The sequence below is a fragment of the Trichosurus vulpecula genome, chromosome 1 (genome assembly GCF_011100635.1).
Source record: "Trichosurus vulpecula isolate mTriVul1 chromosome 1, mTriVul1.pri, whole genome shotgun sequence".
Lineage (NCBI taxonomy): Eukaryota > Metazoa > Chordata > Mammalia > Diprotodontia > Phalangeridae > Trichosurus > Trichosurus vulpecula.
Genome location: NC_050573.1, coordinates 545,670,683 through 545,694,953, shown reverse-complemented (window position 1 = coordinate 545,694,953; position 24,271 = coordinate 545,670,683). Strand labels below are relative to the sequence as shown.

The following is a 24,271-nucleotide window of genomic DNA, read 5'->3' as shown; positions in this document are numbered from 1 at the left end:
AGCAAGTGATGCCAAGACAAACCCAGGAATTATATGAACACAATTAAAAAAAAATTTTCACCAAAATAAAGTCAGATCTAAACAACTAAAAAAATAACGATTGCTCATCAATCAAACTACCCAAAAATTATTTTATGGAGCTAGAAAAAAATTATAGCAAAATTCATCCAGAAGAACAAAAGGCTAAGAATGTCCAGGGAAACAATGAAAAAAAATGTGAATGGAGATGGTCAAGTCATACCAGATTTCAAACTGTATCATAAAGCAATAATCAGCAAAACTATCTGGCTAAGAAACAGATTAGATGACAATAAATAGGAGTAAAAGACCATACTTAGTATTCTAGTGTTTGATAAACTCAAAGACCCCAGCTTTGGGAACAAGAACTCATTATTTGACAAAAACAGCTCAAAAAATTGGAGAACAGTATGGCAGAAACTAGGTATAGACCAACATCTCACACCATATACCAAGATAATTTGCACATTAAGGGTGATACCATACGCAAATTAGGAGAGCAAGGAGTAGTTTACCTGTCAGATCCCAAAAAAGAGTTAGAGAGCATTATGACATATAAAATAGATAATTTTGATTAAGTTAAAAAGGTTTTGCACAAAAAAACCAATGCAATCAAGACTAGTAGGAAAGCATAGAAATAATTCTTGCAGCAATTTTTCTCTTGAAAATATATAGAGAACTGAGTCAATTTTATACACATACAAGTCATCCCTTAATTGATAAATGGTCAAAAGATATGAACAGGCAGTTTTCAAATGAAAAAATCAAAGCTGTCTATGAAAAAATACTTTAGGGAGCCAAGATGGTGGCTAGAAAGCAGGGACTTGCTTAAGCTCTCCCCCAAATCCCTCCAAACACCTGTAAGAAATAGCTCTGAACAAATTCTAGAGCTGCAGAACCCATGAAATAGCCGAGGGAAGCAAGGCTCTAACCTGGATGGTTGCTGGGAAGAGTCTATCACAGTGACCTGGGAGCAGAGTAGAACACAGCCCAGCGTGGGCCTCGTCAGGATCAACCAGACCAGGAGCCGGGAGGCACAGGTGGTAGGGCCCCGAGTCACTGAGCTGTGGCAGTTACCAGCCTTCTCAACCCACAAACTCCAAAGACAACAGAGCAGGTGGGAAAAAACTGCTGAATCTGAGTGAAAAGAGTGCATGGTCACCCCAGCCCCGGGGGCCTGTGACTAGTGCAGCTCTGGGCCTGCTTCTGGCCCCAGGCCCACCCTATGGGAGGAATTGGAGTGCAGAGACTGCTTGGATCTGGGTCACTGTCTGGGTTGGCGGTTGTTGGGGGAGGAAGAGCACTGGTATGGCAGAGTTTGCTGTGTAGAAGTAGCTCTGAAAACAGCAGGGCAGCCCCTAAAACTTGGGACAAAGTAGTCTCTACACTACAAGCAGTCATATCCTGACAAAAAGCTCAAGGGTCAAGTAGTTGGCTGGGAACATGAATGGGCAGCGAAAATGAACTCAGACTCAGACTTTAGAATCTTTTTTTGGTGACAAAGAAGATCCAAACATACAGCCAGAAGAAGTCAACAAAGTCAAAGGGCCTACACAAAGGGCCTTACATCAAAAGCCTCCAAGAAAAATATGAATTGGTCTCAGGCCATGGAAGAGCTCAAGAAGCATTTGGAAAAGCAAGTTAGAGAAGTAGAGGAAAAATTGGGAAGACAAATGAGAATGATGCAAGAAAACCATGAAAAACAAGTCAACAACTTGCTAAGGGAGACCCAAAAAAATACTGAAGAAAATAACACCTTAAAAAATAGACTAACTCAAATGGCAAAAGAGCTCCAAAAAGCCAAGGAGGAGAAGAATGCTTTGAAAGACAGAATTAGCCAAATGGAAAAGGAGGTCCCAAAGACCACTGAAGAAAATACCATCTTAAAAATTAGATGGGAGCAAGTGGAAGCTAGTGACTTTATGAGAAATCAAGATGTTATAAAACAGAACCAAAGGAATGAAAAAATGGAAGACAATGTGAAATATCTCACTGGAAAAACCACTGACCTGGAAAATAGATCCAGGAGAGATAATTTAAAAATTATTGGACTACCTTAAAGCCATGATTAAAAAAAGAGCCTAGACATCATCTTTCAAGAAATTATCAAGGAAAATTGCCCTGATATTCTAGAGCCAGAGAGTGAAATAGAAATTGAAAGAATCCACCGATCGCCTCCTGAAAAAGATCCCAAAAAGAAAACTCCTAGCAATATTGTTGCCAAATTCCAGAGCCCTCAGATCAAGGAGAAAATACTGCAAGCAGCCAGAAAAAAAAACAATTTGAGTATTGTGGAAATACAATCAGGATAACACAAGATCTATCAGCTTCCACATCAAGGGATTGAAGGGCTTGGAATATGATATTCCGGAGGTCAAAGGAATTAGGACTAAAACCAAGAATCACCTACCCAGCAAAACTGAAAACTTTCAAGCTTTCTCAGTGAAAAGACCAGAGCTGAATAGAAAATTTGACTTTTAAACACAAGAATCAAGAGAAGCATGAAAAGGTAAACAAGAAAGAGAAACCATAAGGGACTTACTAAAGTGAAACTGTTTTGTTTACATTCCTACATGGAAAGATGATGTGTGTAATTCATGAGACCTTTCTCAGTATTAGGGTAGCTGAAGGGAATATACATACATACATATATATTATATATATATATATATATATATATATATATATATATATATATAGACAGAGGGCACAGGGTGAGCTGAATATGAAGGGATGACATCTAAAAAAAAAATCAAATTAAGGGATGAGAGAGAAATATATTGAGAGAGGGAGAAAGGGAGAGATAGAATGGGGTAAATTATCTCACATAAAAGTGGCAAGAAAAAGCAGTTCATTGGAAGGGAAGAGGGGGCAGGTGAGGGGGAATGAGTGAATCTTGCTCTCATCAGATTTGACTTGAGGAGGGAATAACATACACACTCAATTGGGTATCTTACCCCACATGAAAGTACGAGGAAGGGGATAAAAACGGGGGAATGATAGAAGGGAGGGCAGATAAGGGGAGGAGATAATCAAAAGCAAACACTTTTGAAAAGGGACAGGGTCAAGGGAGAAAAATGAATAGAGGCACAGGACAGGAGGGAGGGAAATACAGTTAGTCTTTCACAACAAGACTATTTATGGGAGTGTTTTGCATAACGATACATGTGTGGCCTATGTTGAATTGCATGCCTTCTTAGAGAGAGTGGGTGGGGAGGGAAGAAGGAAGAGAATTTGGAACTCAAAGTTTTAAAAGCAGATGCTCAAAATAAAAAAGTTGTTTTTGCATGCAACTGGGAAATAAGATATATATGGAATGGGGCATAGAAATCTATCCTGTCCTACAAGAAAGTAAGGGGGAAAGGGACAGGGCGGGGGGGAGTAGGGTGACAGAAGAGAGGGCTGACTGGGGAACAGGGCAATCAGAATACATGCCATCTTGGAGTGGGGGGAGGGTAGAAACGGGGAGAAAATTTGTGACTCAAAATCTTGTGGAAATCAATGCTGAAAACTAAAAAATATTAAATAATAAAGTACGGAATTCAAAAAAATACTCTAAATCACTATGGATTAGAAAAATGCAAATTAAAACAACTTTGAGGTACCACCTCGCCACCTATCAGATTCACTAATATGACAGAAAAGGAAAATGATTAATGTTGGAGGGGATATGGGAAAATTGGGACACTGATGCACTGCTGGTGAAGTTATGAACTGATCCAACCATTCTAGAGAGAAACTTGGAATGATGCCCAAAGGGCAATAAACTGTGCATACTCTTTGATCCAGCAATGCCACTTTTAAGTCTGTATTTCAAAGAGATCAAAAAAAAAGAGGGAAAAGGATCTATCTGTACAAAAATATTTATAGTAGCTCTTTTTCTGGTGGCAAAGTATTAGAATTTGAAGGGATACCCATCAGCTAGTGAATGGCTGAAAAAACTGTATTATATGATTGTGATGGAATACTACTGTGCTATAAAAATGACAAGTGGATGATTTCAGAAAGATCTGGAAAGACATACACGACCTGGTGAAAGTGAAGAAAGCAGAACCAGGAGAACATAGTACACAGTAACAGCAATACTGTACTATGATCAACTGTGAATTACTTAACTATTCTCAGCAATACAAGGATCCAAGACAATTCCAAAGGACTCCTGATGAAAAATGCTATCCACCTCCACAGAATGACCTGATAAAATCTGAATGCAGATCGAAGCATATTTTCCAATTTCTTTATTTTGGGCTTTTTTTTCCCTTTTGGTCTGTTTCCTCTTTCACGACATGATTAATATGGAAATATGTTTTATGTGATTGCACATATAAAACCTCCATCAAATTGCCTACCACCCTAGGGAAAGAGGAGGTGAAGGGAGGAAGAAAATTTTTGGAACTCAAAATTTTAAAAAATGCATGTTTAAATTGTTTTTATATATAATTGGGGAAAATAAACTATTTAAAAAATAGCAAGTAAACCATTTCTTACTTGTTTTTAAAATGCACACCAAGTTTATTTTGCTTTTAAGTAGTGTTTTTAAAGAACTACTTCACAATAAACAATCTAATCTAGCATGAAATCATCTCAAAAATCAGAGGGTTTTTAAAAGATGCCCTGTCCCAGGTTTAGTGCTGACTTCCTCAGGTCTCCCAGATCCTGGGTTAACTTTTCTGGGAACAAAATGATCCACCCTTATTTGGTAGTCTTATACCACTACTTACTCTTATAGCACCTACTCACTTTGTTAATCTGCGATCACTTTCCCGGCAAAGGGCGTGTAATCCAGACACAAGACGCTGTTACCACAGCTTACCCTAAAAAATATATATAAATAAAAACATCGATCAATTCAAATGGCATTTATTAAACTAGTATGTGCCAGTTATGTTCCAGGTGCTCAGTTTACAAAGACAAGAAGAAATTAAGCTATCTGTCAAGCACTGAGCAAAACAGTCTCTATTCAGGGGCAGCTAGGTGGCGCAGTGAGTAGAGCACCCGCCCTGGAGTCAGGAGGACATGACTGGCCTCAGACATCTGACACATGTACTAGCCATGTGACCTTGGGCAAGTCGCTTAACCCCAATTGCCCTGCCAAAAAGCAAAAAATAAAAAATAAATAGTCTCTATTCTCAAGAAACTTACATTTAAGTAGGAGGAGACAACACACATAAAGCATTGATAGCCAAGGAAAGGTGTTTGGTTTGGAAAGTCACAAAGATGGAGAGTAGAGCCACATAAATGCCTTTGGATGTCCAATGAAATGCCCTTTCCAGGAACAATGTCATAGTGATTTGATTACTGTTCCCAAAGGCAGGGATAGAAAGGGGAGAGTCAGCATGACAAATGACAAGGAAATGGCTAGGGTGGACAGTTGGGTGAGATGTGATTCATAGTCTTAAGTCTAGTGCATTTGCCCTGCTTGTTTCTCGGATCGAGACAGTGACAGTTCCAAAGCTGAATGGGATATGGTCTCAAAAGGTCCAGAGGGAGGTTATTTGAAGACAGCCAAGGAAAACTGTGAGATGGGATACAATGCATGGTCTAAAGTCTAGAACAAGTTAGATACAGTGAACTATTCATTTACTTCTCTGAACCCACACAACATACACAGTTGGCATAAACAGTGCTAGCACACATCTGGAAATATAGTGTTAGAAAAAAATGTCAGTTTGGCTGAAAAGATTAGAATTTCTAAGATATGAGACATCAGGGATAAGGATAGAACCTTAGAAGGTGGACATCATTTCATTACTAAATTAGTAAGCATTTATTAAGTGTTTACTATGTCCTAGGCACTGTACTAAGATACAAAGAAAAAGTGAAAAGAGCCTCTGATATCAAGGTGCTTACATTTTATATGGAAAAGATAACATATAACTTAAAAGAGAAAAGTCTAATACTAACCAGTACTAACTACAAAGCACCATCAGGGATGTAGTGTCATCCAGGGGAGTCAGGTCTCAGTGAGTGCCAGATGGAAGAAACAGGAGAGAAAGATGTCTAAAATGAAAGGAGTTTGTTAATTATAGAGCAAGAGTTCCAGATGATATAATGAAAACAGTAGGAGATTGTGGGGCAAAGGGTGAGGTTGAAGTGGATAAAAGGAAGGAACAGACAGCTAGAGCTAAGAAGGGTGGTTTGTCTTCAGTACCAGAGAGTTCAGTATTACCTAGATAGGAAGAATAAAAGGAGAAGGGAGTATGCTAATGATAGGGTTTTAAAACATATAGCCTAATAAACACAAAAACACATTTTAAAACTACATAGAACTGATTTTTAAAAGTATTCTTGCTACTACTCCTCCTCCACTATTAGAATGAATAATCACAAGATGATTATATGAGGTCTTCCCCCAGCATATCTTAATGTGTTTTATTTAGCCAAATATAAAATCAGTTGTCATTATGTGAGCATGCACCAATTAAAAGCAAATGGAAGAAGTCCTGACTATGTCTTTACTTATTTAGCTTATTTTGTATAAAACTCCAAAGAGCATTATATCATTATCTATATTGGAGCATAATAATTTTTAAGAAGGTAGTAATTAAGATACAGTCTACATTCTTCATAATCTTTAAGATACTTTAAGAAATTGAATTAGAATAACAAATTGAGGTAGAAATATATAAAAACAAATTTAATGCAATCAACATTTTCAAAGAAAAAGTATTAGAATCTCCGCATTCAAATCCCTTTTTATTTAAACATAATATGAAAATCCATATTTATAACACACATGAACTAGGGAGTGATTATTAAAAGTTCCTTCCCTTTCCAAAATAGCTCACGGGGTTCCTTTAAATAACAAGCTCCTAAGTTCAACTTTACAGACCTGATTTCCAAAAAAAAAAATCCATACACTTTTCAAGAGAACATATAACCCATACAAAAGCACCTCTATACGTAGCCACTTGTTTGCTTTTTGCTTATTAAGCATTGCTAACATGTTTTGCTACTTGCAAAAACCTTCTCTTACCAAATACTGAATAACAATGCATACTTGACATTCCACATGTCTAAATCTAGAATGAAACCCTGGAAGAAAAACCAATAACTGAATTTATTTTTTGCCCACTTGGAAACTTAACTGTCAACTTTACAGATAACAAAATAAGCTCAATTCTAAGCAAACGAGAATTACAGGAGATGCTTAAGTTCTGACAAACTATAAAAACAATTACATAAATCAAATGGGTTCATTGCAGCTCAACAGGCTACATTCTAAAAGAACATTTCTAAGCCAGTTATTTGACAATGTTATAAATAGCAATTAGGTTCATAGGATCAAATGTTTAAAGCTAAAAAAAAGAGATCTTAGAAATCATCTAGTACAACCTCCTCCTTTTACAAATAAAAAAAATGAGGCCCACTCCTAGCAAAGACAGTATTTGAACCCAGGTCCTGTGATACCAATTCCAGTGTTCAGTCTTCAAAAGCTTACTTAACCCATGATGATCTGAAGCAATCCTGGACCCCTCATTTTTCCCTCTATCTTCTGAAAGACAGAAATAGAAATGAGGCAAGTCAAGAACGTATCAAATGCCTTTTCAGTAGTAAGAGGCTTCCATCAGATAAACAAGTAAATAACCACAGGTCCTCCATAACAAACCTATCTAGACTATGTCAGTTTTATCATTTGTGTGAATAACTTATTCCTTTCCTTCACTGCAGTCAATGGCAGCCTTTACTATTCTCTCCCAATGATATCATGTCTATTATCACCTTCCATTTATCTTCACCCAAATGTTCTCCACCATGATCCCACCTCCCACTTAGGTTGAAGGTACATGAAGGTGCAATTCTTCTTGACATATTATCTCCCATGCCCACTATAAAATCTGTTACTTTGGAACAAAGTATATCTTTGCATTGCAATATTCCAATTATCAATCTTCCTACCAAAACTTAGTGATAGGTGGTTATATTTGTATCCTCGAGTTAATATCTCAGAGTCCTTTTATTACCCATATTCTGTATACTGGCATGTCATCAAGAAAAAAAGCATTTAGTAAGCACTTACTGTACCCCAGGCACTGCACTGGGCACTGGGAATACAAAGGAAAAATCAGTCTCTATTACTAAGGAGCTGAGGGAAGATGCTAACAACTGGGTGGGTAAGAAAGGTCCCCTAGAGAAGGCGGAGCTTGAGCTGAGTTTGAAAGGAAACTAGGGATACTGAAAGGCAGGAAATGAGAAGGAATAACAGAATTAGAAACAAGGTACATCAAGAACTTAGCAAAAGCTCTCTAAGTTTCCAGCAGGTGAGCAAATAAGTAATGACGTTCCTTGTCACAAGTCTTTCTTTTGTTGTGTGTCAATAATTTATTCATTTCCTTCACTTTAGTCAAACAAGCACTGTAGTATACTCCCATAATACCAGAAGGCAGAGAAGGGAGAAGATTCCAGACATGAGGGACAGACAGAAAAATACCAAATCTGGAGATGAAGTGTCTTGTTTGAGCAACAGCAAGGAGACCTGTGTCACTGAAGGGGTTGGGGGGCAGGTTATAAAGGACTCTGAACACCATAGTATTTTATATTTGATTCTGGAGGTGATAGGGAACCACTGGAGTTTATCAAGTAGAGGGCATGACATAGTCAGATGTATCCTTTAGGAAGATCCCAATGGGAGCTGAGTGACGTATGGATTAGACGAAAAACTTGAAGCAATTGGACTAGTTGAGGCATGGGGTAATTAATAATGTCCTTCACCAAAGCGATAGCAATGTCAGAGGAAAAAAGGGGCATATATGAGAGACGTTACAAAGATAAAACTGACAGGCCTTGAAAAAAGAGATTAGGTGTGGGGGCAGAGCCAAGATGGTGGCTGGTAAGCAGGGAATAGTGTGAGCTCCCTACCGAGACCCTCCAAAAACTTATAAAAAATGGCTCTGAACCAATTCTAGAACGGCAGAACCCACAAAACAGCAGAGGGAAGCAGGGCTCCAGCCCAGGACAACCTGGATGGTCTCTGGGTGAGGTCTATCCCACACGGAGCTCGGAGTTGGGAGCTGGGAGCTGGGAACGGAGTGGAGCAGAGCCCAGCCTGAGCGGCGTGGACCATCCAGACCAGAAGCCGGGCGGAGGGGGCCCTAGCGCCCTGATTCAGTGAGCTGCGGCAGTTATGAGACTTCTCAACCCACAAACACCAAAGACTGCGGAGAAGGTTAGTGGGAAAAGCTGCGGGAGTAGAAGGAGTTCGTGGTTCGGCTTCCAGCCCCAGGCAGCGGAGGTGGGGCTGCTACAGCTGTTGTTACTTCCAGCTCCAGGCCCACCTGGTGGGAGGAATTAAGTGGCGGATCAGAGCAGGGGTGCATAGCCTGCCGAAGATCTAAGCCCAGTTCGGGTTGCGGGTTCTTGGGGAAGGAGCAGTGCTGGTGTGGCAGAGCTGGCACCTCCCCCCCAAACGTGGAACATAGAACTCTGTAATCTACAAGCAGTCATACCCACTAAAAAACTCAAGGGTCAAGTTAGTTGGCTGGGAATATGGTCAGGCAGCGAAAACGCACCCAGATTCAGTCTCAGACTTTGCATTCTTTCTTTGCTGACAAAGAAGACCAAAACATACAGACAGAAGAAATTAATGAAGTCAAAGAGCCTACAACAGAAACCTCCAAGAAAAACAGGAACTGGTCCCAGGCCATGGAAGAGCTCAAAAAGGAGTTGGAAAAGCAAGTTAGAGAAGTAGAGGAAAAATTGGGAAGAGAAATGAGAAGGATGTGAGAAAACCATGAAAAACAAGTCAATGACTTGCTAAAGGAGACCCAAAAAAATACTGAAAAATACACTGAAGAAAACAACACCTTAACAAACAGACTAACTCAAATGGCAAAAGAGCTCCAAAAAGCCAATGAGGAGAAGAATGCCTTGAAAGGCAGAATTAGCCAAATGGAAAAGGAGGTCCAAAAGACCACTGAAGAAAATACTACTTTAAAAATTAGATTGGAGCAAGTGGAAGCTAGTAACTTCATGAGAAATCAGGATATTATAAAACAGAACCAAAGGAATGAAAAAATGGAAGACAATGTGAAATATCTCCTTGGAAAAACCACTGACCTGGAAAATAGATCCAGGAGAGATCATTTAAAAATTATTGGACTACCTGAAAGCCATGATCAAAAAAAGAGCCTACATACCATCTTTCAAGAAATTATCAAGGAGAACTGCCCTGATATTCTAGAGCCACAGGGCAAAATAGAAATTGAAAGAATCCATCGATCGCCTCCTCAAATAGATCCCAAAAAGAAATCTCCCAGGAATATTGTCGCCAAATTCCAGAGCTCCCAGATCAAGGAGAAAATACTGCAAGCAGCCAGAAAGAAACAATTTGAGTATTGTGGAAACCCAATCAGAATAACCAAAGATCTGGCAGCTTCTACATTAAGAGATCGAAGGGCTTGGAATGCAATATTCCGGAGGTCAATGGAGCTAGGATTAAAACCAAGAATCACCTACCCAGCAAAACTGAGTATCATGCTCCAAGGCAAAATATGGATTTTCAATAAAATAGAGGACTTTCAAGCTTTCTCAGTGAAAAGACCAGAACTGAATAGAAAATTTGACTTTCAAACACAAGAATCAAGAGAAGCATGAAAAGGTAATCAAGAAACGGAAATTGCAAGGGACTTACTAAAGTTGAACTGTTTTGTTTACATTCCTACATGGAAAGATGATGTGTATGATTCATGAGACCTCAGTATTAGGGTAGTTGAAGGGAATATGCATATATATATATGTTTATGTATATATATAAGTGAATGTGTATGTATGTATGTATCTATGTGTATGTGTATGCATGTGTATGTATGTATACATATGTGCGTTTTTATATATATACATATATATGTGTACATATGTGTATATATATGTATATATATATATATGTAAAAGAGAGAGAGCAGACACAGGGTGAGTTGAAGATGAACGGAAGATATCTAAAAGAAATAAAATGAAATTAAGGGATGAGAGAGCAACATACTGAGAGAGGGAGATAGGGAGAGATAGAATGGGGTGGATTATCTCGCATAAAGGTGGCAAGAGGAAGCAGTTCTGTGGGAGGAGGGGAGAGGGCAGGTGAGGGGGGAATGAGTGAACCTTGCTCTCATAAGATTTGGCCTGAGGAGGGTATACCATACATACTCAGTTGGGTATCTTACCCCACAGGAAAGAAGAGGGAGGAAGATAAAAAAAAAATAAAAGGGGGGGGATGATGGAGGGGAGGGCAGATGGGGGTGGAGGTAATCAAAACAAACACTGTGGAAAGGGGACAGGGTCAAGGGAGAAAATTCAATAAAGCGGCATGGGTTGGGAAGGAGCAAAATGTAGTTAGCCTTTCATAACATGAGTATTGTGGAAGGGTCATACATAATGATACATGCGTGGCCTAGGTTGAAGTGCTCGACTTCTTAGGGAGGGTGGGTGGGAAGGGAAGAGGGGAGAGAATTTGGAACTCAAAGTTTTAAAAACAGATGTTCAAAAACAAAAGTTTTTGCATGCAACCAAAAAATAAGATACACAGGCAATGGGGCGTAGAAATTTATCTTGCCCTACAAGAAAGGAAGGGAAAAGGGGATGAGAGGAGAGGGGGTTGATAGAGGGGAGGGCTGACTGGGGAACAGGGCAACCAGAATATATGCCATCTTGGAGTGGGGGGGAGGGTAGAAATGGGGAGAAAATTTGTAATTCAAACTGTTGTGAAAATCAATGCTGAAAACCAAATATGTTAAATAAATTAATTTAAATTAAAAAAAAGAAAAGAAAAAAAAAAGAATGTGATATAGGGATTTCTAGAAGTAAAGCTTCAAACAAGAAAAAAGGAAAGAAAAGAAAAGAAAAAACAGATTACATTTGAGATTACATTTGGGGGATGAAAAAGAAAAGTCAAGGATGACATCTGGTTTGTGAACCTGGGAGATTTGGAGGATAGTTGTACCCTCAGCAGTGATGGGGAAGGTAGAAAGAAGGGAAAGTTTAGGGGAAAAAATAACTGTTCAGTTTGGATATGTTAAATATAAGGTATCTACTGAACATCTAGTTCAAGAGATCACATAGGCAATTGGAACCGACAGAACAGACGGGAGCTGAGAGGTTGGGCTAGATGAGTAGAGCATTGAGATGATTATTAAGATGATAACTGAATCCACAGGAGCTGATGAAATCATCAAGTAAATAGTACAGAGGGAGAAGAGAAGAGTGCCTAGCACAGAGCACTGGGAACACTGACTGTTACTAGTCAAGCCTTGGATGAAGATCCAGCAAAGGAAACAGTACAAGACAGCCAAGAAGGTAGGAGGAGGATCAGAGGAGAGTAGTGTGCAGAAAACCTAGAGAGAAGAAGATACCAAGAAGAGGGTGACTGATCGTGTCAGAGGCTACAGTGAGGTCAAGAGGGATGAAGACTGAGAAAAGACCACTGAATTTGGCATTTTAGAAATCTTTGGACAATACTACCAAAATTAATTAACAAACTGCAATATCAACGAAACTCTCAAATGATTATTTTATAGAGCTAGAAAAAAAATTCATATAGAGGTAAAAAGGTCAATAACATCAAAGGAATTAATGAAAAAAAAGAAAAAGAAGGGAGGAGGCCTAGAAGTACCAGATCTCAAACTATACTACAAAGCCATAATCGTCAAAACAATTTGGTACTAGGTAAAAAATAGAGAGGTTGATTAGTGGAAAAGATTAAGTACACAATATACAGAAGCAAGATAATCAAACCGAGTGTTTAATAAGCCCAAAGATCTCAGCTATCGGGAAGAGAACTTGCTATTTCACAAAAACTGTTGAAAAAATTGGAAAGCGGTCTGAGAGAAACAAAGCAGAGAACGACATTTCATATTATATATCAAGACAATTTACATGATACGTGACTTATATTTAAAAGGTGACATCATAAACAACTTAAGGGAGCATGAAAAAAATTACCTGTCAGATCTATGGATAAGGGAAGAGTTCATGACCAAGCAAGTACTAGACAGGATCATGGGAGATAAAATGGACAATTTTTATTACCTAAAATTAAAGTCTGTGCACACAAGCAAAACCAATTCAGTTACAATTAGAAGAAAAGCAGAAAATTGGGAGAAAAATCTTTGCAATAACTTTTTTTGATAAAATTCTCATTTCTAAGATATATAGGGAATTGATTTAAACTTATAATAACACAAGTCATTCCAATTAATAAATGGTCAGAGGACAGGAATAGACAGTCTTCAAAAGAAGAAATCCAAGCTATCAATATTCATATGAAAAAATATCCTAAATCACTAATAATTAGAAACATGTAAATTTTAAAAACTCTGAATTACTACCTCTCACTGATCCAATTGGCAAAGATGACCAAAAAAAGAATATGGCAAGTGTTAGAGGGGCTCTGGAAAAACAGGTACGTTAATGTACTGTTGGTAAATATGTGAACTGGTCTAGCCATTCTGGAAAGCAATTTGGAACAATGCTCCAAAAGCTATTAAATGCGCATACCCTTTGACCCAGTAATACCACTACTAGGTCTACGATCAAAGAAAGAGGAAAAGGATCTATATGTACAAAAATGGAGCCGCTTTTTGTGGTAGTAAGGAATTGGAAACTGAGAGGGTGCTCACCAACTGGGGAACAGATAAGCAAATTATGGCATATAAATGTGATACAATACTATTGTGCAATAAGAGATGACAGGGAAGATGGTTTCAGAGAAACCTGAGAAGATTTGTATAAACTGATGCAAAGTAAATCAAGGAGAACGAAGAGTCTTATAAACAACTTGAAATACTTAGGACCTCTGATCAACTCAATGGCCAACCACAATTCCAGAGGCAAGATGAAGCATGCTACCCATCTCTAAATAGAAAGGTGTTAGAAATAGAAATGCAGATTGAGTCACATGGGGGGTCTCTGGTTTGTTTGTTTTGGGAGGGGTTTTGAATATGGCCAATTCAGGAATGTTCTGCTTGGCTATACTGTTTGTTTGGCTATACTGTATACTGTTTTGTTTCTCCTGCTTTCCCAACAGAGAGGAGGTCAGTAGGGGTGATATGGAAGCTAATATGAACCTGAAAATAAAACTAAATTTTTTTTTTAAAAAAAAAAAGATCATTGGCAACTTTGGAGAGAAGCTAGACTGCAAGACTTTTAAAAAAAAAAGTGAAAGGAAAGGAAGTGCAAGCACTTCTTTGAGATGGCCTTCTCAAGGAGTTTACCCACAAAGGCTGAGAGATATAGGATGGTGGCTACTGAGGATGGATGGATCAAGTGACATTTTTAAGGATGGAGGAGAGATGGATATTTGCATACAATAGAAAAGCAGATAGTAGACAAGGAAAGACTGAAAATAAATGAGAGTTTAGATGATGGGGAGGGGTAATCTGCTGGAGAAGAGAGGATGAAATGGGGTCACTCATGCATGTAGAGAGATTTCTCTTGGCAAGGAGAAGAGTCACCTCTCTATTTGAGATGGGATGAACGATAAAGTAGCAGAAGATATCTTAGTGACATGAGATGAAGAGGGGAGAACTGGAAAATCTTGGTGAATGGCTCATTTTTTTCAGTGAAATGAGGCAAGATTCTTAGCTGACTGAGTTGCAAGAAGTTTGAGAATGGATGTAAAGGTCTGAAAAAAGGAGGTATGGTAAACAGAATAGTGAGTTATTTACAGAGTTGTAAAATGATTGCCTTGCAAAAGCAAGAGCCCAGTTAAGATTATGTAACATAAATGTACAGCAGACCCACTCAGAACAGTTGCATGAGTTTCTCCATCTTTATTCAGCAGCATGTCTGTAAAAGTAAAAGCAGAGGATGGTGGAAATAATCCAGGGCTGAGATTTGGCAAGGCAAGACTGAGGAAAGTAATAAAGGGGACAAATTTAAGAGCATAGTACAGAGTTGAACTGGTTCACTAAGGGGTCAAGATGGTGAAGGGAGGAAGTACAGCCAATGTAAGAGTAATGACCTAGAAAAGAACTAAGGAGTCAAGGGAATAGGGGCCATGGAGAGAACAAAGGCCAAGACTAGGAGATACACTGCAGAGAGACAGGCAGAATGACAACAGATTGTGATCAGAACTTCAGAGTCCATAAATATGAAGGCAGAGCATTTGTGGGTGATAGCAAGAGTATGACCATTTCTCTCTGTAGCTATGGTGGGGTGGGGTGGAAGAGTAGGTCATGGGAAATGAGCAAGTTGAGATACTGAGAGGTCTAAGTGCTTAAGGGAGTTTCAAGATGTATTTTGAAGTTACCTAGTATGAGGACAGGAGTTGCAGAGCGCAAACCAAATCAGGAACCAAACTAACCAAAAAACAGAAAGTGTCCTAGAGGTTGAAAGATAACAACTACCAGAATTTTGATTAGGTGGTAGATATGGATTAAGTTAAACAAACCTCTCAAAGGAGGAGAAGGTTACTTAAGTGCTGCAAAGAGCACTGGAGAGCCTGAAAATGGCAATGAGGAGAGCAAGGAATAGTCTAACTCGCACTTTGACCAAAGAGTCAGGGGGAATGACTGAAAATACTGTCAGTGCTGGAAAGAGTGATGTAGGAGGCTGCGTCATCAGGCACATTAGCTTTCAGTGAAAGCTAGAGGGTGAATGGTGTAGAAAAGGAAAAGATTTAAGAGGAAAGCAAGTTTTTATTTATATGGGATATATATGTATTATGTGTATATATATTACATATATTATCGTATTAAAAATCAAAATTGATAAATTTTTAAAACATAATAAACCAATTACATTAACATAAATAACAATTTTACGAAAATTAAACTTTTTAAAAAGTTAGTGAAATTGTAGCCTTATTTTATGTATTTTTTCAGATCTCTTTAATGTCTGGTTTAATAAAAGATCCTTTAATTTTCACATCTGTTACTGCACTGAATGCGTTGTGATACGTTGTTTTGGTTGGAAGTCTATGAGGAAAATTCAACTAAAGTTGGAAAAGGGAATATTTTAACAGTCTTTTCATAGAGCACCAGCCCTGGAGTCAGGAGGATGAGTTAGAATCCAGCGCCAGACACTTACTAGCTGTGTGACCCTGGGCAAGTCACTTAACCCCAATTGCCTCCCCAGCCCCTCCAAAAAAGTCTTTTTCAGATAAATCTGGATATCATTCTTTGATACTACACCAAAACTGAACTAGCAGTAGTTTCTTAAAGGTTAATTGCAGTGTGAAATCTGAAATTATATATCAATGAACTTTTCAAATTGTTACAGTAAGATCCACTGCTCTATCTAGCGCTTTTAACGGATCTTTTACCCATTTTGTAATACCAAGCATTGATTGTTTGGAAAATACTGCTTTACTGAATAAAATATCATGAGACAAGTCTTTCCATAAAAGCTGTCAGGCTCACAGGAGCAAATGCAAGTTTTCCTAATTCCAATTTTCCCTGGAAAGTTCAAATTTTGTCGGTAGCAACAAATACTGTCAACTGTTTCCTTGAAATGACAGGATGAGTGCTGATTTCTGGGGAAATATCTGCCTAAATCCCAAGTCTGAATATTCTTTCAAATAGAGATGGTGTTCTATGAAAAAAAGCAGCTAGTTCAGCTCACAACTCAAATGAGTGCTTTTCCTCAAAACAATCGTTATCCTGTGCAGCAGAAGTGCTTTATGCACATTTTTCACTTCATCACACAGAATATTAATAAGGCAGTATGGACCCAAGGTTTGATATTTAACAAAGTCAATCGTTCTTACTGCTTAATCAAGGAGTTCTTAAGTGAACCGAGCTTTATTTTTTTTTAATCTACAAGTATGTGGTAATGAAGAATGTGACAACCAGTACTGTTTGATGCCGTTGCCTTGATTTCTTAGCTAGCAGTTTTACCCCTTCAGGGCAAGCGTCAATACAGTTGTTCCAGACTAAACCAAGAAATTCAAAGGTTATTCAATACTTTAAATATTTCAACATCACGTATGTGTTGCCAAGGACTCAAATAAAAGAGCTTGAATGATATGTTAGTTCCTATATTCCAAGTCCAGCCCTGTCTGAAGATTCATCCACTCATAAGACAAAAGTACAATTCTGCAGACAAGATATTAACTCCATCTTCATGTTTGCAACTAAATCTTTAACTCATAAGTCATGATGCCTCAGAAAACTCTACTGTATAATCATGAGAGAATGTGTGGGGGAGAAAATGTCTTAGTATTATTATGAAAATTGTTTTATCCTCACACATCCCCTGAAAGGGTTTCATGGATCCCCAGCAATCCCCAGACCACATTTTGAGGATTGCTGTATTAGATGAAGTAAAATATTAACCCCAAACTGTGTTTTATATATTGTGATACTTTCCTTGCTCAAAATTCCTATAAATATTACTTTGAAATATCTTGTGTTAGAGCCATGTCCTAGGATCATGAAGAGATTTGGCTGATTTGGACATCGTAAGAATATGCTTGAATTTAAAATGATAAGTTACTAGTTTCTGGCAGATATGCTGAAAACTCAAGAGTACACTATTATTATGTTTTTCTTCAATGGGGGATCAGGAAATGCTTTCTCTAGAAGATAGTTCTAAGTATTCTAACATTAAATATAGGGGACAAGAAAGAACATTCCAGGTATGGGGAAAAGCCTGTGCAAAAGTACGGAATCAGGCAATGGAATGCCAAATTCAGGAAACAGTAAATAGTTCAGTTTGGCTGGAATGTACAATGTATGAAAAGGAGTGATATGAAGTTTAGTCTGGAAACATTCAAATTTCATCCTAAAGGGAACAGGGGAGTCATTGTACATTCCGAAGCAAGGGACTGATATGGTTAGACCTGTGTTTTAGGAAGATGATTTTGGCAGATGAATTAATGAAGGAAAAAAGTGGAAATAAGGAGACCAATTAAGGAGGCTGAACAAGGCTAACAGCTACATAAGCAGAAAAAAAGAGGCCACATGAGAATGCGAGAGATACTGTACAAGTAAGACTTGGCAACTGACTGGATATGGAAAATGAGAGTGAAAGAAGATTCAAGAATGACTAAGATAGTCAAGCTAGGTTACTGAAAGAATAATGGTACCCTCAATGGAAATAGGTAAGCATGGAGTTGCGAAAGGTTTAGGGGGGAAATTCTACTTTGGACATGCTCAGTTGGAAATACCAAAGGTCCAGCCAGGGAGAAATGCCCAGTAAACCGTGTGTACTGGCTCAGCAGGACTAGTGTTCAGAAGAAAGACAATTCAGTCAGTCAGTAAATATTTATTAGGCACCGGCTATGTGCCAGGTATATGCTAAGTTCCAAGGAAACAAAGAAAGGTGAAAGAGAGTCTCTGATCTCAAAGAGATCACAGTCTAATGGGGTAGATATTTAAGGATCATAATAGGCCCTGAATATCCACATTTGAGAGTCATATGCATAAAAAGGGAATTGAACCCATGGGAATTGATGAAGCTACCAAGATATGTGCTATAGAGAAAGAAGAAAAGGGCCAGGACCTATCTTTCTCACTTTATCTTACTCACTTCGACATCTTAAGAATCTGCAAATTTATCAGCGTGGACACTCACCGCAACAACATATTTTTCTTATTTAACTGACATGTATATCCTACTTAGCTTAGCAGACCACCTTCAAGAGGTGCTGTGGCTGGAATTCATTAATCAACCTGGTGATGAGTTTCTTTAAACAAGGTAGGCTGGTTCTCAGCCCACAGACATAAATCACAAGAAACACATATTTGAAGCCTCTCTGGTTTGAGAGAACCTATGTTGCATTGTTACACACCGAGATAACCCAGAGAACTCCACACCCATAAAACTGTACACACCTTGACTACGGCAATAGCCACTTGCTCTCCTTGCCTCAAGCCTCTCCTCTTTTCAATTTACCTTGAACACAGCTACCAAAGTACTTTTCCTAACACAGGTATTAATTTCCCTATTCGAACATTCACTAGGTGGATAACATGGGGTGTGGCATCAGGAAGACTTGAGTTCAAATTTGACTCCAGACACCTAGCAGCTGTGTGACCCTGGACAACCTCTGAGTGCCTCAGGTTCCTCAACTATAAAATAGGGATACTACTAGCACCCACCTTACCTGCATGTTGCTGAGGATCAAATGAGATGAAAAGATCTTTTTACAATGCAATTCTATATAAATGCTTACTATTATTAGAATTATTATTATTGGCTTACTGTTAGCTTTAGAGTCAAATACAAACCATTCTCTCTATATACATATCATATATAGACACTACTCCTCTTCATGAACTCCAGCCAAACTAGCTTGCTTTCTGTTACTCACACCCAACATGCCATGTCCCATCTTCTTGCCTTTGCACATGCCTTCTCCCATAACTAGAATGTACCCTTCTTCATCTCCACCTCTTGGAACTCGTAGTTTCCTTTAAAGTTCAGCTCAAATACTACCTTTTACATTGAGGCTTTTCTTAATTCTGCAAGTTGTTAGTGCCTTCCCCTGCACCTAAACCTGCAAGTCTTGCCTTTACTCTCTTTATACTTATATATGTGCATGTTGTCTCTTCAATAGAAAGTAAGTTACATGAGGGAAGGGACTGTTTTACTTTTTGGCTTTCTATCCCCAGTGCCTAGGGTAATATGTCTGACATACAGTAGGGGCTTAATAAATGTTTGCTGATCTGATGGTTTTAAGATCAAATCAGAAAATATGAGTGCTTTGAGAAAATATAAGTGAAGGCACTTAGTGAACTATAAACGTAAGCTATTATTATTATACCTAATTTGTGTGACTATTCCTAATTTGTCTGAATATTCAAAGAGAAATTATAATGGCTATTATAAAATATAAATTATAATGGCTACATGAAGGTTGTCCTAATCAAATAAAAATTGGGCTTCAGGCCCAAGAGATATAATTCAGTAATGAAAACAACTGTTAAGGGCAATTGTTCATTTTGCAGAGACAGCTGGTCTTTCAACACATTTGAAGTTCATTTTATACTTAAACAAAAGGTGCAGTGTAGTGTTACATGTCATCCCACCTGCTACACTACCACAAATTAGTTATTCCAAACCTGACCAATAAGTGTGATTCTTAAGATATAAAATCATTTAGATAAAACAAAGAAAAGAAAAAGTATTACTACTGTGCATTTTTAGTAAACTGGAAGGCTAATAGAAAGTCAAGACTTAATCCCAAACAGTATAGAAAGCTTCATCATATCTCAATGAATGTGAGGCATTTATATATCTTACCAAGTCTCAGGACATCTGAGACTACATTGTGGCAAGTATGTTGAATATTAGACTCTACATACATTCAGTAACCACGAAGTATTTCAAACCCTTATCAACCAGTACAAGTCACTTCATCTTGTTTCTTCACTTTTAAAATGAGGATAGTAGTTTTACTATCTACCTCAGGGTTAAGAGACTGAAATTTAATACACAAGTATTTACAAGAAAAGTGACTTGAAAACTACAAGTATACAACAGTAAGTTACTATTAGTGTTCTATATGCTAATAATATTCTATAACATTTCCTTTTGAAAGAACTGACCTCAAAACATACTTTCTTGAATTGCAGTTTAGATTTCTTTCAGATCTTAACACAATTAACCTGAACCAAATAAATCAACTAACAAATACATATCAATATAATAGATCTTATATCCTACAGGGAAATATAAGAGGTTCACAAACCCATCAGTAGAGGAAACAAAAACCAATGAGAGGGGAGGAGGAGGGAACCAACTGGAGCAACAAGATCTTGTGGGGGAGTTGGCACTTGAGCCCAGCCTTGAAAGGAACCCTGGATTCCAAGCGGCAAAGGTGAGGTGGGAGGATATTTTGTGTGAGGATCAGACAGCCTTTGCAAAAGCAATCTGGGGAGAGACAGAATTTCCTATTAGGAGAACAGCAGATGGGGCAGGTTGGCTAAATTATAAAGTTAGTGACAAGGAATAATGTATAACTGAATCTAGTAGATTATTCATATAAATGGACTTTCTGGGGGGACCATTCAGCTCCCAAGAAAAAACAGTATATCATAAGAACAGGGATAACATATATCCCCAAAGAAATCAATGAAAAAAGAAAAGGATATATGTGTCTAAAAATATAGCAGCAATTTTTGAAGTGGCAAAGAACTGGAAATTAGGGGAGTGCCCATCAATTGGGAACAGTAGCTTAACAAATTACGGCTTATATAATGAAACTGACAGTTTCAGAGAAACCTGGGAAGACTTGTTTGAATCGATAGTGAGGTGAGCAGAACCAGGTGAATATTTTTATAAAACAAAAACATTGTAAAAACAAAGTTTTGAAGGATTTAAGAACACTGATCAATGAAATGACCAACCATGATTCCAGAGTTCTGATGAGGAGGAAGACTACCTACTTCCTGGGAGAGAGGATGGATTCAATATGGAGAATGAGATATTCATTTTTGGATAAGATCAATGCCAGAATTTGTTTTGCTTGACTATGTATATTGGTCATCAAGATGATCTTTTTCTTTTCTTTTTTTTCCCAATGGGAGGAAGATGAGGAGAGAAATAAATGCTTGGCAATTGAAAAAATTAAAATTTGAAAAAAAAAATAATAGGGATAGGGGCTGGATCTGGAAATTTCATTTTATTCTCTACCAATGCAGGTTCTCTGCAGTTTCTAGTTTTAAGTCCATCCTTAGAGCACTGAAATATTAAACTGACTTGCCCGAAAGTCCGACATTCAGACAGTATGTGTTCAGAGGTGTGACTTGAAACCAGGTGTTCTTGTCTCCAAGGCCAGCTCTCTACCCACTACAGCACGATTCCTTGCTAAATCACTGAAAGCATATTGATATTACATATATTCAAAAAAGCAACCCCCAAAACCATCTCAGGAATTAGCACACGTTCATTCCAAACCTCTACAACAGGAGTTTCCAAGGAATAACTAAGGACCTACCAGAGCTCTCCCAAGGGCTCTAAGATTTCCCTGGCAGATTTCCAAAATGGACACTACCATGGTTCTCCCCCTTCTTTAAGTTTTGCTGACACTCACGGACACGACGAGCTGGTAGTAGCAGCTCCTCCCCCCAACTCCACTCAGGGACTTCTCAAGTCAACACCGACTCCCGGCTCCACTTTTCCTACAGGCTACCCATCAGTCCGTAGTCAACACCACCAACCACTCCCACCCTCAGGGATCTCAAAGGCTTAGAGAAATGAAAATTAGCTCCTCCTCAGAAACAAGTCAGAAAATCCCATTCAAAATAACGAACAGTACAATGATTGCTTATTTTCCCACCGCTGCTGCAGCACAGAAATATTTTATTAAAAAAAAAAAAAGTCCGACTGTGCTCAAAAATAGACTTTACTTAGATTTAGAAATATCACCAAATGAAAGAACTATCCTGACACTGATGAATTTTTTTAAATTATCATTCAAGATGTACCATACCTTAAAAAAAATAAATTTCCACAAGCCGGCCTTGACATTCAATAGCCTTAATTCAATACCTCAAAATTTTCTTTTCCTGAATATTTGTCATCCACCTTTTGGAGTAAAATGGAACTTAACCCTCACAAAGCAAGGAGTAACATCAGTTCTCAGCTGTATTCCCTACGTGTTACAGTTGCTCACCGGAAAAAAAACAAATGGTAAACACAAGGCTAGACGGAGAGGATGAGGGGCCAACCTGCCATACCCACACCCAGCCAACAAGCCGGACCCTTTACTCACCACCAGTCCATAGTCTATACCAAGCTCTCTCTCTTACATTACATCACCTTCTGTTTTAACCAAATCTCACTCAAAGAAATCTGAAAGCCGCAGCACTTGGTGGGGAGAAGCACTCTACCCCCAGAGAAGAAATATATTGAATATCGGTCTTGGGGTTCCCTTTCCTCGTCACCCTCCACAATCCTGTGTCTGGAGCACAAATCTGTCTGTTTCCCACCGCGCCTGCGCAGAAGTACCGTCCGTCGCTCGCTAGCTCGCTCGCTCCCGCCTCCCTCCCTCCCCACAGTCGCGGAACCCTCCGGACCCGAAGAGCCCTCCGGGTGGAAAGCTGACAACCACGCTCACGCCAGAACAAAGCCCGACTGACAGCCAGGCCGTCCGTCCGTCAGTCCGCGCGCCTCCCTCCTACCACTTGTGCGCTTCCCCAGCGAACGCCGCACCGCCCCCCGTCCCCCCACCCCAGTCTAACAGCAGCGTACATACGGAGTCCGCCCGCGCGTGAAGCAGCCTCGAGCGCGCTCCCGACCTCCCCCCCCACACCCCCCCCGCCGCGAGGCCACCCTCCACCCTCCTCTCCCTTCCTCCTCTTCCCCCATCTCCTCCGTACCCTCCCCGCCCCTCCCGCGGCTGGGGGTAGTCTTGCCTGAGCCGAGCCCCGCCCCTTCTGCTCCGCTTGTCGGCGGCGAGTCAGCTCCCACTCGGTACGGCCGTGAAGGAAGAAGGGGGGGCTGGCGGTCACTCGGCCGGCCGCTGCCTCAGGGGTGGGTTCGTCTTCTCCACCCACCCACCCCCCCTCCCCAGTTCTGCCCTCCCCCCCGCCCGCCCCAACACACTCCACTCCCTTCTCTCTGCGGCGTTGTGAAACTGAGGCGGCGGCGGCCACAGGAAGTGACATTCGGCTGTCTCGTCCCCCCCCCGCCCCCACCGGTCATGCAGCAACCAATCACCAGAGGGAGGGGGTGGGGCCGGGGTGGGGCGGGGCGAGGGACCCGACCTGGTGTGATTTACTCCGAGAGCCTCGGCGCTAACCAATCCTAGGTCCCGAGAGTCGCGGTGTGTTTACTACTGCTGGAAGAGGAATTCCCTCCAACCAATCACGATCCAACTTAGAATGCCCCCATTGGGCTGTTATCTGGACAGGGAGATTATCAATAAACGGCTGCAGGATTGGATGCCGGGGCAAGACCCGGGGAGCGCAACCAGTCGTAAACTGATCCATCCCGACTTTAAGGGAACTGGCTTTTTTTTTAATCCCCGCCAATCACGGTCGCCGCCGCTCCTCCCGCGGCTGAGCCCCGGTCAGGTCCCACAAAGGCTGGTACCTCGACCAGGGAAATCAGTTTTCCCTGAGGCGGTTCTAGCTGGTGCCTGGGGCTGCTGCCGTGGCGGCCGCCGCCGGGCTTCGGACTCGCTCGGTCCGGCATGGCCGGTGTGCTTCTTAGCTCATCCCCAAGTCCAGGAATCCGCCGAGCTTCAGACTTTGGATAGGCTGGGGGATGCGTTGCCACCTTGTGGCCTTTGGAAACGTGGATTTATGTACATATATGTATATGTGTGTGCATGCGTGGATAAGATATGCATTCATTAAGCGAGAGAGTTTCTTTC

General features: G+C 39.8%; 1 protein-coding gene across 2 annotated transcripts in view; it reads right to left on the bottom strand.

Moving 5' to 3' along the window:
- ZBTB5 (zinc finger and BTB domain containing 5) overlaps window positions 1-23,556 on the bottom strand; it is a 64,349-nt gene extending 40,793 nt beyond the window's left edge. The window contains exons 1-2 of one of the 2 annotated variants that reach the window (XM_036741556.1): window positions 5,923-5,959; window positions 4,759-4,832 (exon numbers count right to left, since the gene is read on the bottom strand). The gene's annotated coding sequence lies outside the window, so the exon portion shown is untranslated. Of the gene's footprint in view, window positions 1-4,758; window positions 4,833-5,922; window positions 5,960-23,309 lie in introns of those variants that run through there. The other variant, XM_036741555.1, reaches the window with a different exon arrangement.
- Window positions 23,557-24,271: the final 715 nt, after the last annotated feature.